This window comes from Papio anubis, chromosome 14 (assembly GCF_008728515.1).
Source record: "Papio anubis isolate 15944 chromosome 14, Panubis1.0, whole genome shotgun sequence".
NCBI lineage: Eukaryota > Metazoa > Chordata > Mammalia > Primates > Cercopithecidae > Papio > Papio anubis.
Window position 1 is genome coordinate 64,914,695 of NC_044989.1, and position 22,984 is coordinate 64,937,678.

Here is a 22,984-nt window from a genome sequence, read left to right on the forward strand (position 1 = left end):
GTCTTCTAGGACTTGTAGTCATCAACTAGGTAGAAGGGTGTTCTAGGCAGAGGGAATGAAGTGGGAAGCGCATGCATGCTTGAGACATGTTTAGGGGGCTTCGAGTAATTGAGTGCATATGAAGAAGTAGCCCAACAGGAAACTGATAGCAAATTATGAAAGATCTTGTTTACTAAGTGAAAGAGTTCTGTTTTTATCATATAGGCAGGCTGGGCAAAATTAGTGAAGTATTTTTGGTAATAAATGGCAAAATTAGATTTGTAATATAGATAGGTCACTCTGGAAGCTGTTTTGAGGTTGAATTTGGGGGAGGATGTACCTTGGCAAAAATGAGCGAGCCTAACAGATGGCAAGGTGGCCAGCATGTCTGCAAGTGACCCACCGACCAAGTTCAACACAGGGAGGCTTGAGACAGCCCACCAGAGAGGGGCTGCCCTATGTGGCTGAAAGATTTGGAATCTGTGTGGCTAATCTAGATTGCTCATCTGTGATGAAGCTGACAAGAGTGAGCTGCAGGAGCACCTCTCTAGGTTGAGTGTTACAAAAATGGGTAACATGAAATGGGTAACATGAAATGGGTACCCATAAAATGCGTAACTTCTCTCAGCAGGTGCGTTGGTAAGATCAGCACTCAAATTGTTCAGGTTGTACACATAGACTTGAAGGCAACACAGACTTAGAACTACTGATGTTTTTGAGACATATGTGCTCAATTCAACAAACATTTGAGCATCATATGTGTATAATGCTGATGGAAGGATAAAAGTATTATGGTACGGTCACAAAAGCTTAAGAACCATCAACCCCAGTTCCTTAATATATGGATTTTAACAGGTTCCCTTTTGCACCCAAGTACAACCCAAGATTCAACTCTGCGTCATCCCACTCTAGGAATTGCTTTGTGAACCGCAGGGAGGAAGAGCCTTGCTACATCCGAAACACTGATTCATTCACTTGAACCTGTGCTCAGGAGTTCTGAGAGGGACACAGTATTCAGAGGTGTGCCATCATCTCTTGGCATGACGTATCTATCTCAAACTCCATGCAGCTGATGTAGCCAAAGGAGAATGGGCCTCTTACCCAGTAGGGATACAGTACATGCAATTACCACCGCCACAGCAGCAAAAGCTAACATTTGCTAGTATTTATTATGTCCCAGGTCTTGTGTTCAATACCTTATTTACATCATCTCACCTAGACCTCATATAATCCATAAGGTAGAGACGATTATTTTTCAATAATTGTTTTAATGAAGTATAGGACATACATAAAAGTGCACAAAGCACATGCAAAATCTTTGCTTGTATCTGATACTAGGGTGCAAACTCATGGAGGACAGAGAATATCTTTTTCATCTTTATGCCTCCACAGCACCTGGGATCAAGCCTTGACGTACTCATTAATGTTTGTTAAGTGGTTAAATAATAAGTTAATAGCCAAAAGAAAATAAATGCCCCCTTGTCTTAATAGTTCTGAACTTTTGGTACATGTCACCATCACCTGTGGAACTCTAAATGTCATAGCTGCCAATACCCTGTGCCTGGAGACCTGATGCAGTGAATGGAGCCTGATTCAGTAGCTGGATTTTTGATTAGACAAATATTTTCACTCACCTTTAACTCCATGCTCTTCTCAAATGAGAGCATGACTTTACTAAATGAAATGACTTCACTAAATCATAGGGCTAAAAGCATGATGATGTGCATCTATCATGTCTTTACCTCTAAAGTGATTTTTCTTACACAACTCTTCCTTCCAAATAGTTAAAGTACTCTAGGGAATATCATTTAAATGGATTTTTTAAACCCACTCTTTCAACATTTTTACATCAAAAAGGGTAATAGTAATCATTGGAATTACAATGAAAAATGTTCTGGCAGTGCATTAAAGGGGAACCATTACTAGGTTGAGAAGAAATTCATTAAGATTATGGATATCAGTAACATCCAGAGAATTTAGAGTGGTATTTTACAAATGTAATATTCTGAAATTTGCTCTATTTTTGTTGTTAGTAGAACCTTATCAATGTTCTATTATGACAAGAATCTAAATTGTAAAGAAACTTTGAAATGATGTACATTTATGTTGCTGTTAGGAACATACTAAATTTCACACCATCAATTTCATTTATTCAATTACGCATTCACCTAATAAATGTTAGATGAGCACTACCCTAGGTACTAGAAATAGAAATTAAAATACAGTACCTTCCTTTAAAGTCATCAGTTTAGTGGAGTAGACAGTTTACGAAATTAGAAATTCCAATGGATATGATAAACACAATATTATAGACACACACAAGGCACTGCAGAGGCTAGAAGAGGAGCAACAAATTTGGGGATGGAGAGTGGAGATAAGATGTCAGTGAAGGATTCCAGGAGGAGTAACTCTTGAGCTTTGAATTTTATCTTAAGGAAAAAAACAGGAGGCAGCTGTATCCATCACAATTCTTAGTCACCAGCAACAGAAATCAGCATTGGCTGATTAGGCGGAAAAGAAACTTATTAAAATGTTGTTAGGTAGCTCACAGAATTTCCTGGATTACTCAAGAACCGGACTCAGAGTCCACACAGCCAGAAATATCTCTAAAAATCATGCCAGAGTTCTGGTCTAGTGAGAATACAGCTGAAGCTGACATTGCCAGTACCACTGCCCCTAGACATTAAGCAGCAACCAGCACCTGATGTCCCAGAAGGTAGTCTTGCGGCAGCTGCTAACATCACCATCTGAGAAAAATTCTCTATAGTTCTTGCTTCCAAGTGCCACTAGCTCCCAAAACAAAGTCTGGGACAGAGACATTTGATCAGCCCAGCCTAGGTCACAGGCCTGCACCCAGCTGCAAAGGAAGCTGGGAAAATAGGTACCCCTGTTTTCGGTATCAATTACTGCACAACAAACCACCTTAGTGGTTTAAAACATCAATAACCATAATTATACCCCAATATTCTGTAGGTTGACTTGGCTCAACTGGACAGTTCTTCTGCTCCAAGTGTTATCTGCTGGGCCAACAATCATCTGAAGGCTTCTCTGCCTGGGATGCTCAAGACAGTTCGCTCCTATAGCTGGCTGTTGTCTGCGAGCTCAGTCAGAGCAGGTCGGTTCTCCTCCGTGGGGCTTCCACAGCATGGTGCCCCGAAGATAGTTGTACATTTTACAAAATATCTCCCTTCCAAGAGGAAGCATCCCAAGCAACAAGATCAGAAGCTTCAGATCTCTTAATGCTCAGCCTGGGAAGTTACAGAGCATCACTTCTACCCATTCTAAGAGTCAAACCAAGTCGCAGGCTAGCACGCACTCAAGAAGAAAAACAAGCTCCACTTCACGATGCAAGGAATGGCAAAAACAAACAAACAAACAAACAAAAAAACAAAAACAAAAAAAACCCAGCTATCTTTAATTCCCTACACTGGCATTTTCAGCTTTTTTACTCAGATGAAGGCTTTCCCCCTACCTAGACTCGTAAGTTGGAGATTTACTGAAATACAAGAAACGAGTTTAGATGCTGAGCCATTAACGACAACAACAAAAAGACAGCTGTCCACTGTTGGAAGAAGAGCATTCAAAGCAGAGGGAACAGTATTGGAAAGTCATAGAGAGGACTTCAGCTGATACTGCCACTTAAATAGTGCACTACTCGTGATGATATAATTCCTGCTGTTTTCTTGCTAACACTGCATTAGAACTGCTCCTTGTTGAGCAGAGTTGTAATTCTACTGTATTTGTGCACATTAGAGGGTTTAAACTAATTACAATTGATTCAGAAGTTGCAGTACTTGCTTGTTTTCTCCTTTCTACATCTTTAAAATCCTTTTCAAGATCATTGTTAACAAGATCTGTTCCAGAATCAGAAATATGTATTTGACAATGATAGCCTAGGGAATGCAGTAATTTGGAAATAAATAAATCCAGATCTCATCTGCATACTAAGGTATTTTTAAATTTTCTTTTCTTTTTCATTATGAATATATTCAAAGTGGAAAAAAGTAGAAAGAATGGTACAATAAACACCAATATTTTCATGACCCAGATTTGATTTAATAATTGCTGGCATTTTGCCATGCTTACTTTATGTATATGGAGTATTTTTCCTGAACTATCTTAAAATAAGTTACAGACGTCGTGACATCTGCAAAAAGTAAGGGCATTCTCTTACATATCCATAATTTCATTATTCTACTTAAAAATTTGACAATAATTCCCTGAATATTTAATATGGGCTCAGAGGCCAGACCACCAGAATTATTGCCTCTGTCAGCTCCAGTACACCAGAGGTCCAAAATGTCAGCAGGGAGTTCAGCATTGACAATCTCTGGAAAGCTAGTGTGACAGTGTGGCTCCCCAAGTGATTTTAAGTCTTGGAGAGCAGCAGCAGACCCTGGAGGGACCCAGAATTAGCAACCCCAGTAGACAGAATTACCTGAGGCAATATCAGTGGCAGCTGGCAGCTTTAGGGTGTCCTGAAACAGGGTTTCAAAGGGGGCATTTATTTTATTTTGGCTATTTGCTTATTATTTAACCATTTAACAAGCATTAACGAGTAGGTCAAGACTTATCCCAGGAGCTATGAGGGCAAAAGATGAAAAAGGTATTCCCCGTCCTCCAGGAGCTTGCAGCCTAATATCAGGTACAGGTAAGTTTTGCATGTGCTTTATGCACTTTTCTATTCAGTTACAGACATCATGACATTTTGGCCATCTGCAAAAAGTAAAGACATTCTCTTATATCTCTGTAATTTCATTATTCTATCTTTAAAAAATTGACAATAATTCCCTGAATATTTAATGCCAGGCCATATTCAGACTTCCTCAGCTATCTCAAAAACGTCTTTTAGAAATGGTTTATTCAAATAAGAATTCAATTAAGAACCATGCATTTCACGTGGTCATTAATCCTCTAAAGTCTCTTTTAATCTAGAATATTACTTTTGAAGAGACCAAGTTATCTGTTTGTAAAATAATCCGTATACTAGATGTGCATGCTTGTTTCCTTATAGAATCATTTAACTGGTTTCTCCAGTATTTCCTGTAAACTGGAATCTGAATTTAAAGGCTTATTTAGATTCCAGGATAAATATGTTTGGCAAGAATACTGTGTAGTTCTGTATCTGTGTACTTTACATTGCATCACATCAGGAGGCCACTGTATTCGATTTTCTTCGTCTTTTGGTGGGGGTGGGGGAGGGAGGCAGGAAGCAAAAATAATACCTACCAGGCTGGATGAGGCAAAATAGTCTAAGACAGGGTCACAGTGGAACCAAAGTTGTAGTAGAGAGATGTGTTAACCAGCCCCCTAGGATGTTGTCTGCCTCTGAGCCCTTGGCTTTGGGCTGAATCCCTCACCTGAGAGGACAGATGCTCCTCTTGATGGTATTAATGAAGGGAAGCAAAGGCCCACCCACAAGACCCTCCTCTACCCCAGGGCAAGCTCCCAGCACACCCTCTGCACAGGTCTCTCCTGCCCAGCTCCGGGTGAGGACTGCTCTGATTTCCTAATAAGAAAAACAATACAATACAGCAACACTTATTTCATGGGCCCTACAGAGCTATAAGAACTTAAGAGTCTGGTGCACTCAATACGGGCACAGACTAGAGCACCAGAATTATCATCTTTGTCAGCTCTAGCACACCAGAGGTCCAAAATGTCATCAGGGAGTTCTTCATTGACAATCTCTGGAAAGCCAGTGTGGCAGTGTGTTCAGGGGAGCAGCAGCAGACACTTGAGGAACTCAGAATTAGCAGCCCCAGTAGACAGAATTCTCTGAGGCAGTATCAGTGGCAACTGGCAGCTTTAGGGTGTTCTGAAACAAGTTTGTTCTCAAACTTGGCACAACTGATATTTTGGGCTGGATAATTCTGCATTTTGGGGGATTTTCCTCTGTATTGTAGGATGTTTAGAGGTATTTCTAGCCTCTACCTACTAGATGCCAGTTGTAGTCCCACCCCAATTGTGACAACTAATGGTGTCTCCAGACATAGGTAAATGTCCCAGGTTGGTGGGGAGGGGCTTGCGTCAGCATTGTCCCATTTGAGAATCTTTGGTCTGGGGGAAAGGTCAATTTGGTGACAGTATCGTTTTCCATTAAGAGACTAATACTGGGCTCAATATAGGAATCTTTTACATACATTAGTTCATTTCAGGTGGATAGCAACTCTGTGGGGTGGGAACATTTTCTTGATTTTTGCAGCTGAGGAAAGTTATCTGCAAGGTTCCATGATGTTGCTAACATTCATACCTGGGCCGATGCCACTTTGAAGCTGATCCTGTTCATATACCAAGCTGCCTCTTTCTGACAGCACAATGTCAGCATCCCAGGCCTGGCTGCAACAGAGAAGTGTGGGGGACAGTCTTTTTTTGAGACAGGGTCTCACTGTGTCCCCCAGGCTAGAGTGAAGTGGCTCAGTCACTTCTCACTGCAGCCTCAACCTCCTAGGCTCAAGTGATCCTCCTACTTCAGCCTCCCAAGTAGCTGGGACCACAGGTGCGTGCCAACACACCTCGCTAATTTTAAAAATTATTTGTAGAGATGGGGTCTCCCTATGTTGCCCAGGCTTGGGACAGTCTTGAAGGAGCATCATCTCAGGGCCAGGAGCAGCTTCTGGGTTCACAGCATTGATCTGGTTAGAGTTCCCAAGGGGCAATGGGAAGTTCCACTGGCGCTCTTCATGGGGCCACCTGAATGAAGACTCGAAGAGGAGATAGCCAGGAGAGTAGCTTTGGAGCTAGGGGGACATGGAACATGTTAAAGACTTTGAAGTGAAAGTCGTGGGCTCCTGAGAAATAACAATGAGGGGATTATCCCTAAATTCTTTATATACAAGATCCTAGGTTCCAAAGGCATCTGAGATCATTCAAGACTTGCAACATGAGAACAGTGCCTGGACAAACCATACTTCACTGGAACAGCATAGAGCTGAGAGAAGCTCCCTCTGGGACCCCTGCAAAGAGGAAGGGCTTGTTCTTGGGAAGGGGAGGGCCTAATGCATGGGGCCTCAAGGAGCCTGGAGAAGTACTCCTCAGCAGAACCAATTGTATACACTGGGGCAAATACATATCTGAAAGGAAGCATTTCTCAAACTATTCCAGCAGATCTTCCTCCTCTTTGAACTTGATACTTTTATTGTCAATCCTATGCAGCTTCAGCACTTAATTATTCTCCATTTGATAGAATCAGAAGTTTCAAGGTGACAATTGTTTCAGGTATATTGGTCTTGTCTCCCCAACTAGACTGTTAACTCCTATTTCTGGGCAGGAACCAAGGCCTGTTTCTCTACAGTCCCTCAGCACAGAAATAGAGGAAGCTGAATGCATAAAGGTGTTCAGTAAGTTGTTAATTTAAAAAGAAAAATTACAAAAATAAAAATCAAGAATAGGATCATAAATTGATATTACACCTCTATAATTATAAAACCATTGAAAGACATGATAAATAGCAAAGCCTCAAGAAAGCTATTAAAAATACATTAAATTTTTCAGCTGTGAGTAGCGGCTCATGCCTGTAATCCCAGCACTTTGAGAGGCCGAGGCAAGCAGATCACCTGAGGTCCGGAGTTCAAGACCAGACTAGCCAACATGGTGAAACCTCGTCTGTACTAAAAATACAAAAATTAGCTGGCCGTGGTGGTACACACCTGTAATTCCAGCTACTAGGGACGCTGAGGCAGGAGAATAGCTTGAACCCAGGAAGTGGAGGGTGCAGTGAGCCAAGATTGCACCACTGCACTCCAGCCTGGGCAATAAGAGCAAGACTCCATCTAAAAAAAAAAAAAATTATTTTTTTCCTAGTACTGCCCATGCCACTCCTTCAAGGGAATGTCATTTATTGAATAAATATGTATTGCCATCAACCATGTACCTGGCCATGTTATTGAAGTTGGGAATATAGAAATGAATAAAGCAGACAGAAATCTCTGCTTTCATGCAACTGTTAAAATTGCATGAAAACTACCTCTATTGTATTTCCCTGGATCCTATGACTACACATTTACACTACAAATTTAAAGACAGATGTAGGTTTTAAACAAAGGTTCAGCATTGTACAATAGAAATATAATGTGAGCCACATTGCGATTTAAAATTTTCTAGTACCTACAGTTTTAAAAAGTAAAAAGAAACAGGTGAAATTAATTTTAATGTTTTACTTTATATATTTTTGTCATGACTCACAGCAAGGTTTCCACTTCTCTTCACCTTGAAATAAGGGACAGAAGTAGAAACAGAGTTATCACTTGACTGTTCCACAGTGCCCTGAGGCCAATCTCCTTCAAAATAAAGGAGACTTTTCTCCAGAGAGACAAGTTGCTCAGAAAGGTCATGTTTTCTCCAGGTGATCAGGCTGAATTTCACAACATAGCAGGTTGATAGTGGAACCATTTCTGCAATCAGTATAGCACATAATGAACCCTTCAAAGCTTTGCTCAGAGCCAAGAGAGAGGCTTGAAGACTAGAATAAAGAAGAAGGTTGGGCTGCAGCTCCCTTCAGGAGAACACTCCATCTATATTGCTCCATATGTGGTAAGCCCATGAGTGGGTACAGGTTCAGTTCTGGGGGCTGTGAAGTGCAAGATCAAGGTGCCAAGAGATTTGGTTGTTCGGTGTGTGCTGTTCTCTGCTTCCAAGATGGCACCTTGTTGCCGAATCCTCCAAAAGGGGTGGAACACTGTGTCCTCATGTGGCAGAAGAATATGTCTAAATAAATCTAGGAAATGACTTTGGGGTCTTTGATTTAAATGTTATGTATTAATGTCAATTACCACTACCAGAAGCCCATCCTTCAAAATTTTTTCCTTGGAAAGTTCTATAAAATTTGATAGAACTTTATATACAGAATTTGAGCCTTTAAAAATTTTGCTGAAAAAGTTTCAGCACCTTTAGAAATAATGTAGTCAAATAGCAGTTTCTTCCCTACCTCTACAATTTTACAGATAAAATTAATACGGTCTTAATAGGTTAAGACATATTAAATATTGAAATATTCAATATTTTCCCTGATATATTGAATATGTCCAGAAAGTTCTAGATATCCAGTATTCCAGAAAGTACTATAACACCAAATTGTAATTTTTATTATTTATGCAATAAATTTGATAAGCAAAACCAAGAAAGATCAGTGGGAATGATTAAGAAGCAAAATCTCTATTGCTCATCACACTTTGGGAATGTTGCTCATTATAATCATTATTATTATTGAGAAAGGGTCTTGCTCTGTCAGCCAGGCTCGAGTGCAGTGGTGCAATCACAACTCCTTGACTTCATGGGCTCAGGTGATCCTCCCATCTCAGCCTCCCGAGTAGCTGGGACTACAGGAGCATGCCACCTCACCTGGCTAATTTTTTGTAAATATGGAGTTTCACCATGTTGCCCAGGCTGGTCCTGAACTCCTGGGCTCAAGTGATCTGCCCACCTCGACCTCCCAAAGTGCTGGGATTACAGGCATCACCCACCATGCCCAGCCTAATACCCTATTTTTATAAAACTGTATGAAGGACATATTTCAAGAGGTAGTGGTGAGATAATACCTGTAATCCCAGCGTTTTGGGAAGCCAGGGTGGGTGAATTGCTTGAGCCCAAGAGTTTGAGACCAACCTGGGCAACATAGTGAGACCCCATCTCTACAAAAAATAAAAAACTTAGCTGAGCATGATGACATGCACCTGTAGACCCAGCTACTTGGGAAGCTGAGGTAGGAGGATCCCTTGAGCCCAGGAGGTTGAGTCTTCAGTGAGCTGTGATGGCACCACTGCACTCCAGCCTGCGCAATGGAAGGAGAACCTGTCTCAAAAAAATAAAAATAAAAATAAATAAATAAATAAAATCTTAGGTAAATGTTTAGATACAGAAAGGACCTTGGGGATTATCTGGTGCATATTTCTTAAGCTGTGGTTCAAAGACCCTCTTCCGTGAATGAGCTTTAGGATGAGAAATTTGAGTGTCCATGGATATAAGCGTTTTTCTACAGAAAGAGCCAAAGATTTTACCTTATTCTTAAAGAGATACATGTGCCAGCCGGGCGCGGTGGCTCAAGCCTGTAATCCCAGCACTTTGGGAGGCTGAGACGGGCGGATCACGAAGTCAGCAGATCAAGACCATCCTGGCTAACACGGTGAAACCCCGTCTCCACTAAAAAATACGAAAAACTAGCTAGGCGAGGTGGCGGGCGCCTGTAGTCCCAGCTACTCGGGAGGCTGAGGCAGGAGAATGGCGTAAAACCCGGGAGGCGGAGCTTGCAGTGAGCTGAGATCCGGCCACTGCACTCCAGCCTGGGCGACAGAGCCAGACTCCGTCTCAAAAAAAAAAAAAAAAAAGATACATGTGCCAAAACATTATTTGTCCTAAAAGGGTTGAGAACCTGTGATCTGACTGTATTCTCTCATTTGTTATATAAGGAGACTGAGCTCAAGAGAGGTTAAATAACTTATACAAAATCATAGTGACAACAGAACCTGGTCATAGACCCAGGTTCTACACATATTGCCTTTCCAGAACACCATCACATTGCTGAGGTTTTGTTCTTGTCTGTTAATTTCTTATACAATATAAAATGAATTAAATTGTTTTCACTTTTTAATCTAGTCAATCTTTTTTCCCCTCTTAATTATTATTCACTGCTGGTTGGTAAGGAGGTGGTAAAATTAGTACACTCCTATATTGCTGGTGGCATTCTAAATTAGCAGTCTCTTGGAAAATAATATGAGATGATAAATTACCAACAAAACATTCATAGCCTTTTGCCTTATTAACTTTTATACTGAGAAAAAAAAATCCTAAAATTGAACAAAGCCACACACACAAAATGTTCATCTAAGTATTATTTTATAATAGTGAAAAATATCCATATAGTGGCCATTCCATTGACTACTAAGCAGCCAATTAAAATTAAAGTTTTATATTAAACGATGGGAGGAAATGCTACAACACAACATTAGGTGAAAAAAGGGACACAAAATCTACTTAAATTATGATTACAAGTTTGTAAAAAGTATGCACAGGAAAAAAACTAGAAGTAAATACAACAAATGTTAACTGGCAATTTTTTCTTCTTCTTCTTTTCTTGATGCCAAATCTTAGATAATGCAGTTATGGCCATAATTTTTAAAAGGTAAGTAAAAACAATACTATCATTGACTCCAAATGAAATGGACTTTATATTTCCCAGATTTATCATCTTAAAAATACTCAAATACTTTCCTTTTGTAATAAAATTTCGTATTACAGCACTGTCTTCAAAATTGCATGTAAGATTACCAATTACAAGTTAGTTGGCCAAATAGGTACTCAGTTTCCCTATTACAAAATTGTAAGCTGATGGGGGGTGTGCAATTTAATTATTTTTTGAGACAGGGTTTCACTCTGTCGCCCAGGCTGAAGTGCAGTTTAAATTCATTTAAACATGTTCTTAGTGTAGGGTCTGCTTTAAGGTCTAGTCATATGTTCTTATTTTGATATTTCTGTTTAGTAGAGCTATAAAATGAAAAGCATGTGTTCGTTTAAAATCAATTTCTAGTTTCTACCCACAAATTCAAGCTTGCACACGAGCTAAACCAGCAGGGGGCGAAATACAATAGGCATAAATTTGACAAGCCATATAGATTTTTCTTACTTTAGTGACTGAGCAATAACACAAAATCCAGCATCACCACAAAGCAATTGATACTCCCATTTAAAGGGATGCAGTCTCCGTACATCTTACAGCGATTGAGTAGTAAAGAGACAAATGCGGGTCTATTGGAGCGCTCCGAGTTAATTTGTCTAGAAGGTTGCAGAGGCGGGATAAATCGTGATGAACTGCTATTGTCCTTATCTTTCTCCTGATTTGTATAATTCCTCCACCCAAAGGGGTGGACACTTCTCTGTGCCTGAGGGGGTGTTTTCCATTCTTGTTTCTTTGCGTAACTGCTGAGCTTTGATGTTTCGGAACTATTTTAAATAATTCAAATTACGATGCAGACGTTTGGCAAACATGGGCAGAATGAGGAACCGGCGGGGCTCATGATTTGTAGGACCCCGGGCTCATCATCCGAGACAGTAATAATAATCCTGTAGCCTGTAGTCTGATGGTTACACTGGCCGGTGTTCTAGCAGATATTCATGGTAAAGGAGGAAAGGTAATAAAAACGCAAATAATCAACTGCTCAGGACTGATGATGGAAACAAAATCTGTTACGACCTCTGTTCCAGAAATGCGTTTGAATGCAGAAGTTTATGGTGATCTCTTTAGCTTCACTGGATATTCTCCGGAAGGATCTATGAAAAACGACCACCGTCTCCATCCGTTAGCCAAATTCCGGACTACTATTTTTTTCTTGGTCTCGAAGACGATTTGTCAGTTTGGCGGCTGCGTTCCCACCTTAAATTCTATTTATCGCAATCTCTTGTTATTTGTTAAATACCCAGCTTCTTCCTCTGTGGGCATAAATTTAAAAAGAGGAAGAGACAGGCTGTGACTGAAAAAGTCGTTTTTCGGGGCGAAAAGGGCAAGCTGACGAATGCTCTCTAGCAGGTTTTTCGTAAAACGGGTTCTGTATTTCCAAACCTTTACAATTTTATTTGGAGAGCAAGAGACTTAACCCGGTCCTGAGATGAACGTTAACCAGCTGAGAGGAGCACCTGTCCCTCGCCGGGAGCGCAGCCTCAACGGGCGCCTGAGTGCGGGAAGACGTCTATCCCCCTACAGCTCTATGACTCGCAAAGAAGTAAAAGGAAAGGGCAGCTTGCCCGCACCCAAAATGGCGGCCGGCGTTCTGTACGACAGCGCCTGCGCAGGGGTAAGCGTTCTGTGACACCAATTCCCCTGGAGTGTCCTCCCCCACCCCACAGCACCCACCAGCGCCCGGTCCCGACCTAGCCACCTGCGCCCGGAAGTGACGTGTCGGCGGCAGCGGTTCCCCCGCTGCATGATGGGAAAGTGTGTGGAGTGGGCGGGGGGTCTCCGCGGAGGAGGTGGAGGCGGCGGCGGCGGAAGAGGGCGGAGGGTAGTGGGATGGGGGTCCCGCGGCAGCGGTGAAACTCCGGGTGGGCGTCCATGGGGCTGCTGCGCTGACAGGGCTGTGAGCAGCCGGCCTTCCGCTTTCACCAGTTCCGCGTCGGAATAGACGGTCCTTCCCCGGGGAGCCAGTTCCTCCCCGGGCCCCTGAGCCATGCCCATCGCGGCCGCCCCGAAGGAGCCAGGTAAGCGCCGCCGCTCCGCTCCCCTAGCTGCGCCGGGGAAAGAGGGTGTGGGGACCGGGCCCGGCCCAGCAGCCGGACCCTCACCCGGGCCGGGAGCATCTGCCCGCCGCGGAACCGGGGGCTGCGAGGACGGAGCCGGCTCTGCGGGCCTGCGGGCTCCCGGCTTGGGCTCTGCTCTCTTCTGCGGCGAGTGCGGGAACGCCGCTGGTGGCGCCCGAAGCGCACGGCCCCCTCCTCGCCATCCCGAGCACCGGCCGGGGAAGTGGGAGTCCTTCCCTCCCCGGCCACCGCCGGCTCTCCCTGCCCCTTTGCTTCCACCTGCCCAAAGCTCCGCTCTGGCTGCGTTCTCCCGGGAGCTGTTCAGAAGTTTGGGGCTTTGCTCGGGCTTCCTTGCTCTCCCTCCCCCTCCCTCGTGACAGGTGTAAACACTGCTTCCTTCACCGAGGCCCGAGGCTGGCCGCGACCTGAGTGCTGCTTCCAAGGGTCTCTGAAGCAAGCGAATTTGGAATCCTCCAACAGGCAGAGGGAACAGCCCCAAAGCTCACTCATCCCTTCCTGAGAGTACCTTTTCTGCTGTCTTCTTGCACTCTTCAAGAAATTATCTGCGTCTTCTCCCCAGATTGCGTTTGAAAAGTTGAGCCATTATTCTTTAAGCGCCTGGTTTGGCAGGTGCTGCGTCTTGCTTGGGGCAGAGGCAGCGTATGGGGTGAGCGGTGGTAGGGTCCTTGCTCTATTAAGAAAGTAGTGGGGATAGCAAGGTTTTTTTTCCTTGTTGCTTTGTGCAAGTTATAGCTTGGTTATACTGAGTCTTTTCTGTTGGGGCCGAGGGAAGAACTGACTCATACATGTAAATTTTTTTATTGGGCGGGGGGATGAAACAGAAGTAATGGTTCCGTTTCAAAGTTCTCACTTTAGGATAAGTAAAGTAGAACTTTGGTTTTCAACTTTTCCTACGGTGTAAGTCTTCCTTCCACCTCGTATTCCGAGGATTTTCTTTGGTGGAGGGGAGACACAGAGTTTATCTTTGATGTTACACTTAATTGTTGCTTTCAGTTAATCTCTTAGACATTAAAATGTATGCTAAACTCTAGGGACAACAAATGTTTCAACATTATTATGTTAATATAATTAGCACAGTCACGTACATTTTATATGCTTTGCCAGTTTAAATGTTGGCTTTTTTAGTAGTCATTTTTAACACTTTGCAGAGGTATATTTGTTTAAACAAAGTATCTGTAGTAGTCTCCTAAATTTTGTTCATAAAGATATTTCAGATGGATTAAAAGACAGATCTTGTGTAAAATATGTAGCCCAGCAAATGGCACCTAGCAGATATTCATTAGATCTAGTTGTTCCTCCGTATATCAAATTAGATATATTAGTTGATCTTCAAAGTACATACATATTTCTAAATCTTCAAAAACCTCTGGAAAAAACCCACTACATTTCACATAATATGTAGGGCACTTAAGTTTTAATGTTTGCTGATCTTTTGACCTAGAAACTAAAAAAATAATCCTATATCACAACGAGGATAATAGCATTGATACGTCTTGCAGAATCTAGTTTTCTTTATGAAAATTGTATAATCTGGGTGAATCCCATTATAAAACATCATTTTACATTTTCATTTGTTCTGCTTACAGTTTTTGAAAAACTAATTCAGAAATGTAATGAAATTTGAGTACCAAATAATGTTTTATTTTGTGTGAAATCTAAAGTGCTTTCCTTAGCAGGCAAAGTCTTTGAATAGCATCTCATTAAGGGATTGCCCCTTCTCTCCCAATCCTTCCCCCAAATCTCATAAAAGGAGGCCGCTAAGTATTTAGGTATTTTTAAATCATCATAAATTATTTAAATAAAATGTTTATATTCTAATTTAATGTTACCTACACTTTGTAGGTTAAAAAATAAAGGTTTTTCCCTTATTCTTAGCACTTTCAATTCCTCTTTAAGTAGAATAGTGAACCTTTCTGGCCGGAACTTTGTAAGTATTTTTAGTTTTCACACTATTTTGAAAATCTGGCATTATATGGATTTTACGTATCTCATTTTGGTAATCATTTTCTCTATCAGTTTGTGTATATATCAGATATAGTCAAGTCCTTTTGCAGCTTTATATGATAATTACTAACATATCTGAGCAATATATATGTTGCTCATACATATTGCTTCCTGTGAGCAAGATACTTTTCTAAATGCTTTATATACAGTGTACTAACTCACTTAATCCACACAACCTGTAAGGTAGTAAGTAGTATTATCCCTCATTTTTCAGAGAGGAAACTGAGGCACAGAGCTGTTAAGTAACTTGCCTTAGGTCAAACAGCTGGTAAGTGACACAGCCATTTGATAGACCATTTATATAGTCTCATGCAAAACTATATTGTCTGTGATTTGTGCAGTGTGTAGCAAAAGTATAACAACGTGCATGGGAATGATAAACACCAAGCAGAATAAAGGTGACCTCTGGAGAACTTGAGAGGCATGAAGGATCTAGGAGGGGCCCATGAGTTTACAAACATATCTTTACATCCTTAAAAAAATCTGAAGTTGGCTTCGTAAGAGATTAAGATTTAACACACCTGGGTGATGGTTACTTGATCATTCCTTACGGCCTTTTTGCCCCTAAGGTTTGTATATGCATGAAATTCTTCACAATGAAATTAAAAGTTTAAAGGCTGGGCGCGGTGGCTCACACCTGTAATCCCAGCACTTTGGGAGGCTGAGGTGGGCAGATCACCTGAGGTCAGGAGTTCAAGACCAGCCTGACCAGCATGGAGAAAACCCTTCTCTACTAAAAATACAAAATTAGCTGGGTGTGGTGGCACATGCCTGTAATCCCAACTATTCGGGAGACCGAGGCAGGAGAAACGCTTGAACCCGGGAGGCAGAGGTTGCGGTGAGCTGAGATCACGCCAGTGCACTCCAGCCTGGGCAACAACAAGACCAAAACACCATCTCAAAAAAAAAAAAAAAAAAAAGACATTAAAAGTTTAGGTATTTAACTTTAAAACATGTATCAAGTATCACTCTTCTTTCTGCATTGTATATGCTGAAAGAGGACCCGGAAGGAGTTAGTATTATTTTTTGTTGACTTTCTTTTAAAATACAAGGAGCTTCTAAGTTTAAAAAAAAAAATTTTTTTTTAAATTAATTGGCCTCTCCAGATTCCTCTGCGTTAACTTACCTTGCCTGGGCTCTTCTCTATTGCTGGCAACCATTTAACAGTCCTTTATCACACTTCTAGTTTCTATTTCTGGCCTTACCCTCCTAGCATAGGGGCTCATAGGTCTGTGGATTAGAACTATTCCCAAGAAAAAGAGAAAGGTCAGAACTAAGTGAGGAGGAAGAAAGAAGGTGGGGAAATCACTGCTTATTGATTTGGGAGAATTGAAAAGAGGAGGGAAATAATGATTTAAGACTCCATCCTGTGGTTGTCAGTCACTGTCACCCTTGTTCCAAATAGCTAACTTCAAGATAAGCCTTGCAAAGATAGATTGCTAATTAATTAAAGGTTAATTTACAGGCACTGTATTAGTGAATAATTCCCGTAGGAAAATTACACAGTACATGGTAATTTACTGTAGGTTCTATTTATGTAAATATTTACAGTATGCCATAAACCATTTCGATTAAATATCTGCTGACACCATGCATGTTATCTTCTTCCTTTCATTCATAAAACAAGTGTCTATTGAGCACCTGCTATTTGTCAGGCCCTGTTGTAGCTGCTGGGGAAACTGAAATGGACAAACAAGAAAAAAAATCTGCCTGCCTACAGCTTCAGTTTCTTTGTGTATATATGTATGTACTCACACGTTTGTGTACGTATTTGGGACAAATAAGCAAATAGCAATAAAATGACAGATGATGTTAAGTATCATCAGAAAAATGGAATCAGTTTTGGGGGATAGGGAGTGGTGAGTTTTTTGCTTTGAACCAGTAGTAAGGGAGGTTGGTGGGGCTTGCTGTTTTATATAGGGTGGAGTCACAGAAGGCTTAAACCCAAAGAAGGGGAAGCAAATAAGAAGAGTGGTAGAGACGGAAGTATGCCTGGAATAGTCAAGGAATTGTGGCAGAGAAGTCCAGGGTGAATAGAATAGGGTGAATAAGTAGAAGAGTAGTACGAATTATGATCAGAGTTAGAGGGTAAGAGGGGCAGTGTTTTAGGGTCCTTACAGAAATTCTAATGACTTAGGCTTTTTACTATGGGGGATAGTAAGTCATTGCAGGATTTTTGAGTAAAGGTGTAAGATAATTTATGTTGTAAAAGGATCTGTCTAGCTGCTATATAGAAAATAGACTATAGGAGTGGAATGTAAGAATAGAAGCAGAGTCAGGAGATAATTGTGTTGATATAGTTAAGAAGAGATGGTAGTGGCATGAACCAAGATGGTAGCAGTAGAGATGGGAAGTGGTAGGACAGTTTCTTGAATTGGAACCTGCAATAATTCCCTCATTTTTAAACTCAGCTTACAGAGGCACTCCCTTCTGAAAATTCAAGGCCCTCGCCACCTATGTTTCTAGCTTAATCCTTGTGCCCTTCATAGATCCTGTGTTCTAACCATATTTTATTATGTGTCTTACTGTTCCTTGACAGGGGCCCCATGCGTTATCTTTAGTGACTACCATTTCCTCTGTCAATTAAATCCTTCCTATTTCAAATTTTCTCCTTATGAAGTTTGTTTTTTGTGGGTTTTTTTGTTTTTTTTTTTGTTTTGTTTTCTTTTACCCTTCCTTCTCTTCCCAATCAAGTGTGATATTTTTCTTAGAATCTTGGTAGCCACATTTTACTGCAGTGATGTTTATATTCTGCAAAAAACATATGCATTATTTTTGCTGTTCTCTTGTGTTATTCTCCTTAATTAGTTGTAAGTTTCTTTAAGGTTGAGACTCCTTTTACTCAGTTCTACCACTGTTTTGTATGTAATAGATGCTCAGTAAATAGTGGGCATATACATATTTAAATTTTTTTAAGTAGTCTTATTGCAGAAGCATACAGGAGCATCATAGAAAATAGACAAGCAAAAAAATCACTTTTTTTTTTTTTTTTTGAGACAGAGTCTCACTGTGTCACCTAGGCTGAAGTACAGTGAAGTGATCATGGCTCACTGCAGACCAGACTTCCTGGGCTCAGGCTGTCCTCCTGCCTCAGCCTCCTAAGTAGCTGGGACCATGGGCACACACCACCATGCCTGGCTAATCATTTTTATTATTTGTAGAGACAGGGCCTTGCTATGTTGCCCAGGCTGGGAAAAGATACTTTTAAAAAAATCCCTCAAGCACGTCCGGTGGCTCATGCCTGTAATCCCAGCACATTGGGAGGCCAAGGTGGGCATATCACTTGAGGTTTGGAGTTGGAGACCATCCTGGCCAACATGATGAAACCTAGTCTCTACTAAAAATAGAGAAAAATTAGCCGGGCATGGTGGCGGGCACCTGTAATCCCAGCTACTTAGGAGGCTGAGACAGGAGAATCACTTGAACCTGAGAGGTGGAGGTTGCGGTGAGCCAAGATCATGCCATTGGACCCCAGCCTGGGCAACAGAGTGAGACTCCATCTCAAAACAAACAAAAACAAAAAACAAAAAATCCCTCACTGTTGCAGTGTATATAATAATGCATAGTTTCCTACATATTTTAATGTATTTATATATGTGTACTTTTTACCAAAATGAAGACTTGTTGTACATAGTGTTTTGTAGACCTTTTTGTTTTAAGTCAGTTGGTTTAGTCATCTAAACTAATAGTCAAGGCCATATTCAGATTATTCCCCAGTTCACCCAGAAAAGTCCCCTTGCAACTGATTTACCCAGATCTTTATCTACTTCATATTATGTTTTTCCAGTTATTAAAATTATGAAAAAATAATGTGCTTATTATAGAAAATTTGGGAAAATGTGGGAAAAAAAGTAGAAAGAAAATGGGTGTGTCCATGATGGCAGGAACCCATCTGTTTTAATGCCTGGCACAAAGTAACACTCAATAAATACATGTTAAGAAGGATAATAGAAGAAAAATATCACTGGTCATCATGCTACAAAAAGAAAACTGTTAATATTTTGGTTTTCTTCCTGTTTTATTTTTACTGTGGATATGTGAGTGTGTCATACACATGCATATGAATCATATTACATTGATTTTTTACTTATTAAATTGTGAGCATTTCTCCTTGTTACTAAATTTTCCTTAAAACATGCTTTTTGGCCGGGCATGGTGGCTAACGCCTGTAATCCCAGCACTTTGGGAGGCCAAGGTGGGAGGATCACCTGAGGTCAGGAGTTTGAGACCAGCCTGGCCAACATGGTGAAACCCTGTCTCTACTAAAAATACAAAAATTAGCCAGGCATGGTGGCAGACACCTGTCTTCCCAGCTACTCGGGAGGCTGAGGCAGGAGAACTGCTTAAACCCGGGAGGTAAAGATTGCGGTAAGCCTAGATCATACCACTGCACTCCAGTCTGGGTGACAGAGCGAGACTTTGTCTCAAAACAAAACAAAACAAAACAAAAACACAAAAAATGAGAAGACCGTGCTTTTTAATGACTGTGTAGAATGCCATTTTCAAGTTATCTCTGCTGTTTCCCACTAATGTGGCTTTTCCAGATTTTACCGTCATAGAAGAGCATCTTGGTGAAAAGGTTTGTACATAAATCTTTGACCTTATTGTTGATTATTTCCATAGGATCAAGTCTTAAAAGTAGAGTTATTAAGTCAGAGGGAGAGCCTGTTGCTTTTTAAGAGGTTATAATAAAATCACTCCTACCAGCAGTGGTTGAGTCCCCATCTCCCTCTCATTTCCTCAGATGATCAGTAATATGCAGTTTTTAAATTACAGGAATTTTTATTTTGAATTTAAACTTTTCAGCGGTGTGGAATGTTTGCATAATTTAAATTTTTTGAATGATTTAAACCTGTGATATGCCTTTATTTAATATAAGGTTAATCTTGCTTAATGCCATGCTCTTTTTAAGGTAACCTATTCTGTTAGCAAGTGATTTCAGTATTAAAAAATACAGTACTGTCTTCTAGAACTGTCTTGTCTAATATGGTAGCCACGAGCCAAATGTGTCACTTGAAGTGAAACTAGTCCAAATTAAGATGTGATTTCAGTGTAAAATAGCAGATTTTAAAAACTAATGTGAAATATATCAGTACTCTTTTACATTGCTCACGTTAAAATAATAATATTGTAGATACTTTGGGTTAAATAAAATTTCATCTGTTTCTTTTTAAATGTGGCTACTAGAAGATTTTTAATTGCATATATGGCTTTATTGTCAGTTGGCCACGCTGCTCTAGAAATGACACTTTTTATTTAGATAAAAAATATAAGATTAACTTCACTCTTATAGAAAGGAATACATAGATTTTTCTTAATTACATATTACATTTAAACCTCTCAATATATTTTCCATAGTATACATGGGTTGCACAGTAATTTTTCAAGTTACAAGTGTTTGATCACAAACTGTAACTTACTATGGTTCTTATGCTCTGAAAGAAATATGTGTAGGAGGACTTGAGGAATGGTGTTAGGAAACTTACCTGAGGAATTGATCTCTCACCTAAAAATTGAAGGATGTATGGGAATGTCTTAGGCACTGGGACTGTAAGTGCAAAGACCCTGTGGCACAAGGAAATGTTAATTATCTACCTTTCAAAAACTGAAAGAAGTCCTAGCCTAGAGCATTGAAAATGGGGGAAAGGAGGAGTAAGGCTGGAGAGATAGGAATGGTTTAAAGTCTTTGTTAACTTTTTTTTTTTTTTAAATCTTTATCACAAGAAGAGGATTGGCATGATCAGATTTGACTTTCAAAAAGATTACTTGGGTTGGGCGTGATCGAATACTACTTAGGGAGATTAGTTTAGATGATAATGGCATTTTGGACCAGAGTGGAGTCAGAGGTGAAAAGAGGTAGATATTCCAGAATTGAGGGATTTGTGAGGTGAAATCATTTGTTACAGATATTAAAGGATAAGGAGCTTTGTCAAAGGGGATCTTAAGTTTCTGGTATGGTAACTGGGTTAGAGAGCCCTGGAACATAACCAGCTTTCAGGAAAAAGCTTGAGCTCTGTTCTTGTTAAGCTCAGTTTGAGATCTTTGTGGAATCAAGTGGAGAGGTCTAAGCAGAGAGCTGGCTTGGCTAGGCTGTAAAGATGAATCTGAGAGTCCAAGAATATGGTAATTATTAATAAAAGCCTTAGGTAGATGAAATTGTTTTGGGAAAATTGAGTAAGGATGAAACCTAGATAAACTTATATTACTAATTTGAGTGTGTTTAATACCTATGGGAAAATTGGTTTATTTTGCAGCCTATTTTGTGTAAAAATGAAAGCAAGGAGTAAGATCAAATAAGTTTAAATACGTACTGTTTGACATATGTGTAATTAAGTAGATAATCTTACATAATGCTTATTTGATTCTTTGGAAACATTTACCTTTATCCTGCAGCAGAAAATAAACTGGGCTTCCTAACTATCAAACAAGCTGAAGACAATTATTAATAGGTATTGCTGTTTTTGCTGTATTAATAGATCTAGGCCAGGTGTGGTGGCTCATGCCTGTAATCCCAGCACTTTGAGAGGCCAAGGTGGGTGGATTCCTTGAGCTCCGGAGTTTGAGACCAGCCTGGGCAACATGACAAAACCCCATCTCTACAAAAAATATAAAAAATTAGCCGGGTATGTTGGCATGCACCTGTAGTCCCAGCTACTGGGGAATCTGAAACGAAAGGATCACTTGAGCTCAGGAGGTCGAGGTTGCAATGAACTGAGATCACACCACTACACTCCAGCCTGGGCAACAGAGTGAGTGAGATCCTGTTTAAAAAAAAAAAAAAAAAAAAACTAAGGAAAACTTATATAATTATCTTCAAAAATATTGAAAAGGCATTTAAAAACCCATTTGTGATTTTTTAACAAAGCAACTTAAAATAAGAATAACTGAATAATTCTACAATACAATAAAAACATACACCTCAACTCAGAAATCAGTATCTTAATTAAGGGTGAATATTAGATTCCTACCTATCACCATTGTTATGAGACTTGGAAAGGAAAAGTCAGTCTACCCCAATTTGCTAGTGATGTGATAGTATACTATGTAAACACCAAGAACTTTTGTTTATGTAAATAATGCTTGCCAGTTAGACAGGGTGGAAGTGAAGACTACCATTTACATGAACAGAAAAAGGTAAAATACCTAACAATAAACTTGATAAATGTAAAAATTCTGTATTGCTAACAGATTCAATTTTTATGTTATATAAAATGAACAATTCTATATTTAGGTAATAAAAGTGATCCTTCCTGATGAATGAATTGCCACTTGTTATTCTTTAAATCATTTTAAGTGACATGTGATACTTTTCAAAGCAAAACTCCTAGGAGTAGGATTTTTAATATTTGCATACATTTTAGTGAGGCCACAGTTTTTTAAATGGTCGAAATAAATAGTGTTTCTGCCTTAGCCACCCTCCCAAGTGAGTTTTTTTGGTGTTTTCTTCTTGGTGATTGCTTAAGGTTTTTGTAGTATTTTCAGTTTCGCTGTGGTTTTTCATCTCTCATCTTGTTTATTGTGTGGATGCAAAAATGTTGACCTGGAGTATTTGCAGCTAAAATACTTCTGCTACAATGACACTCAAAATCTGAAGCATCGATTTATTTTCTTAAGGCTTTTGTTTTTAGTGGCTATTTATAAAAAGCAATGAACTTATTAAGAGATAATTTAACTATTTTTATACTGAATGCTTTTTATACTTTTCACTATTTTTGATAATATCTTCATTCCAAAAAAAAATTACTAAGAGATTCAG

The 22,984-nt window shown here is 40.1% G+C and overlaps 1 protein-coding gene across 3 annotated transcripts in view; it reads left to right on the forward strand.

Annotated features, from left to right (window-relative positions):
* The first annotated feature begins 12,968 nt into the window (after positions 1 to 12,968).
* AFTPH (aftiphilin) overlaps positions 12,969 to 22,984 on the forward strand; it is a 70,522-nt gene continuing 60,506 nt past the window's right edge. For all 3 annotated transcript variants that reach the window (XR_636502.4, XM_003908731.5, XM_003908730.5), the window contains exon 1: positions 12,969 to 13,164. The gene's annotated coding sequence lies outside the window, so the exon portion shown is untranslated. The remainder of the gene's footprint in view (positions 13,165 to 22,984) is intronic.